The sequence below is a fragment of the Sesamum indicum genome, unplaced genomic scaffold (genome assembly GCF_000512975.1).
Source record: "Sesamum indicum cultivar Zhongzhi No. 13 unplaced genomic scaffold, S_indicum_v1.0 scaffold00732, whole genome shotgun sequence".
NCBI classification, from domain to species: Eukaryota; Viridiplantae; Streptophyta; class Magnoliopsida; order Lamiales; family Pedaliaceae; genus Sesamum; species Sesamum indicum.
Window position 1 is genome coordinate 1 of NW_011628560.1, and position 4,057 is coordinate 4,057.

Here is a 4,057-nt window from a genome sequence, read left to right on the forward strand (position 1 = left end):
GTGCAAAACAACTAAATTTTCAACGTTCTTAAATATGACGAACCTTGACCCAAACGTTGGTATAGACCCCATAATTTTTATTGTAAATTTGCAAAGCGAAATAATAACTATAAGTTTGTATAAAAGGAAAACAAACTTGGTCTAATAAAACCGCGAAAAACAGCAGTTTGTATAAAAGGAAAACAAACTTGGTCTAATAAAACCGCGAAAAACAGCTAAATTTTGAACGTTCTCAAAATTCGACGAAACATAACCAAAACATTGGTCTAGATCCAAGAATTTATGTGGTAAATATACTAAGCTTAATAATAACTACAAGTTTGTATAAAAGGAAAACGAACTTGCTTTAATAAAACCATGCAAAACAGCAAAATGTGGAACGTTCGTAGAATTCGACGAAACTTGACCCAAACGCTGGTTTACCCCCAAGAATTTGTGTGGTATATTTACTAAACTAAATAATAACTACAAGTTTGTATAAAAGGGAAACAAAATTGTTCTAATAAAACAGTGCAAAATAGCTAAATTTTGAACATTCTCAGAATTCGCACGATACTTGACCCAAACAATGGTCAAGACCCAAGAATTTGTGTGGTAAATTTGCTAAACGTAATAATAACTACAAGTTTGTATAAAAGGGAAACAAACATGCTCTAATAAAACCGCGCAAAACACCTAAATTTTGAATGTTCTCAGAATTCGACGAAACTCGACCCAAACGTTAGTCTAGACCCAAGAGTTTGTGTGGTAAATTTGCTAACCCTAATAATAACTACAAGTTTGTATAAAAGGAAAACAAACATGCTCTAATAAAATCGCGCAAAACGGCTAAATTTTGAACGTTCTCAGAATTCGACGAAACTTGACCAAAACGTTGGTCTAGACCCTAGAATTAAGTTGGTAAATTTTCTAAGCTTAATAATAACTACAAGTTTGTATAAAAGGGAAACAAACTTCCTTTAATAAAACCGTGCAGAACAGCTAAATTTTCAACGTTCTTAGAATACGGGGAAACTTGACCCAAACGTTGGTCTAAACCCAAAAATTTGTGTGATAAATTTTCTAAGCGTAATAATAACTACAAGTTTGTATAAAAAGAAAACGAACGTGCTTTAATAAAATCGTGCAAAACAGCTAAATGTGAAACGTTCTTAGAATTCGATGAAACTTGACTCAAACGTTGGTTTACACCCAACAATTTGTGCGGCATATTTGTTAAGCTTAATAATAACTACAAATTTGTATAAAAGGTAAACAAAATTGTTTTAATAAAACCGTGCAAAATAGCTAAATTTGGAACGTTTTCAGAATTAGACAAAACTTGACCCAAACGTTGGTCTAGACCCAAGAATTTATGTGGTAAATTTACTAAGCTTATGAGCTTTCATAGCTCAGTTGGTTAGAGCACTCGTTTAGTAAGCGTGAGGTTTTGAGTTCAACTTTCAATGAAAGCAATTTAAATTTGCTAAGCTCAATAATAACTACAGGTTTGTATAAAAGGAAAATAAACTTGCTCTATTAAAACCGTGCAAAACATCTAAATTTCGAACGTTCTCAGAATTCGTCGAAACTTGACCAAAACGTTGGTCTAGTCCCAAGAATTAATGTGCTAAATTTGCTAAGCTTAATAATAACTACAAATTTGTATCAAAGGAAAACGAACTTGCTTCTATAAAACCGTGCAAAACAGCTAAATTTTGAACGTTCTTAGATTACGAGGACACTTGACACAAACGTTGGTCAAGACCTAAGAATTTGTGTGGTAAATTTGCTAAGCGTAATAATCACTACAAGTTTGTACAAAAGGGAAACTAAATTAGTCTAATAAAACCGCGCAAAACAGCTAAATTTTGAACCTTCTCTGAATTCGACGAAACTAGACCAAAACGTTGGTCTAGACCCAAGAATTTATGTGGTAAATCAGTTTGTACAAAAGGGAAACTAAATTACTCTAATAAAACCGCGCAAAACAGCTAAATTTTGAACCTTCTCTGAATTCGACGAAACTAGACCAAAACGTTGGTCTAGACCCAAGAATTTATGTGGTAAATCTGCAAAGTTTAATAATAACTACAAATTTGTAAAAGAGGAAAACGAACTTGCTTTAATAAAACCGTGTGAAACAGCTAAATTTTGAACGTTCTCAGAATTGGACGAAACTTCACCAAAACGTTAGTCTAGACCCAAGAATTAATGTGGTAAATTTTCTAAGCTTAATAATAACTACAAGTTTGTATAAAAGGGAAACGAACTTACTTTAATAAAACCGTGAAAAACAACTAAATTTTCAACGTTCTTAGAATACGACGAACCATGACCCAAACGTTGGTATAGACCCCAGAAGTTTTATTGTAAATTTGCTAAGAGAAATAATAACTACAAGTTTGTATAAAAGGGAAACAAACTTGGTCTAATAAAACCGCGAAAAACAGCTAAATTTTGAACATTCTCAGAATTCGACGAAACATAACCAAAACGTTGGTCTAGACCCAAGAATTTATGTGGTAAATTTGCTAAGCTTAATAATAACAACAAGTTTGTATAAAAGGAAAACGAACTTGCTTTAATAAAACCGTGCAAAACAGCAAAATGTGGAACGTTCTTAGAATTCGAAGAAACTTGACCCAAACGCTGGTTTACACCCAAGAATTTCTGTGGTATATTTACTAAGCTTTGTAATAACTACAAGTTTGTATAAAAGGGAAACAAAATTGTTCTAATAAAATAGTGCAAAATAGCTAAATTTTGAACGTTCTCAGAATTCGACGAAACTTGACCCAAACAGTGGTCAAGACCCTAGAATTTGTGTGGTAAATTTGCTAAACGTAATAATAACTATAAGTTTGTATAAAAGGAAAACAAACTTGGTCTAATAAAACCGCGAAAAACAGCTAAATTTTGAACGTTCTCAGAATTCGACGAAACATAACCAAAACGTTGGTCTAGACCCAAGAATTTATGTGGTAAATATGCTAAGCTTAATAATAACTACAATTTTGTATTAAAGGAAAACGAACTTGCTTAAATAAAACCATGCAAAACAGCAAAATGTGGAACGTTCTTAGAATTCGACGAAACTTGACACAAACGCTGGTTACACCCAAGAATTTGTGTGGTATATTTACTAAACTAAATAATAACTACAAGTTTGTATAAAAGGGAAACAAAATTGTTCTAATAAAACAGTGCAAAATAGCTAAATTTTGAACGTTCTCAGAATTCGACGATACTTGACCCAAACAATGGTCAAGACCCAAGAATTTGTGTAAATCTACTAAGGTTAATAATCACTACAGATTTTTATAAAAGGAAAACGAACTTGCTTTAATAAAACTGTGCGAAACAGCTAAATTTTGAACGTTCTCAGAATTCGATGAAACTCGACCCAAACGTTGGTCTAGACCCAAGAATTTGTGTGGTAAATTTGCTAAGCCTAATAATAACTACAAGTTTGTATAGAAGGGAAACAAACTTGATCTAATAAAATCGCGCAAAACAGCTAAATTTTGAACGTTCTCAGAATTCGACGAAACATGACCAAAACGTTGGTCTACACCCAAACATTAAGTTGGTAAATTTTCTAAGCTTAATAATAACTACATGTTTGTATAAAAGGGAAACAAACTTCTTTTAATAAAACCGTGCAGAACAGCTAAATTTTCAACGTTCTTAGAATACGAGGAAACTTGACCCAAACGTTGGTCTAGACCCAAGAATTTGTGTGGTAAATTTGCTAACCGTAATAATAACTACAAGTTTGTATAAAAAGGAAATGAACGTGCTTTAATAAAATTGTGCAAAACAGCTAAATGTGGAACGTTATTAGAATTCGCCGAAACTTGACTCAAACGTTGGTTTACACCCAAGAATTTGTGCGGTATATTTGTTAAGCTTATTAATAACTACAAATTTTTTTAAAAGGTAAAAAAAATTATTTTAATAAAACCGTGCAAAATAGCTAAATTTTGAACGTTTTCAGAATTCGTCGAAACTTGACCCAAACGTTGGTCTAGACCCAAGAATTTATGAGCTTTCATAGCTCAGTTGGTTAGAGCAT

At 32.4% G+C, this 4,057-nt stretch overlaps 1 non-coding gene across 1 annotated transcript; it reads left to right on the forward strand.

The window, feature by feature from the left end:
• Nucleotides 1-1,380: 1,380 nt before the first annotated feature.
• On the forward strand, nucleotides 1,381-1,454 carry TRNAT-AGU. The gene has a single exon. It is a non-coding gene; the product is annotated as a tRNA-Thr (tRNA).
• Nucleotides 1,455-4,057: the final 2,603 nt, after the last annotated feature.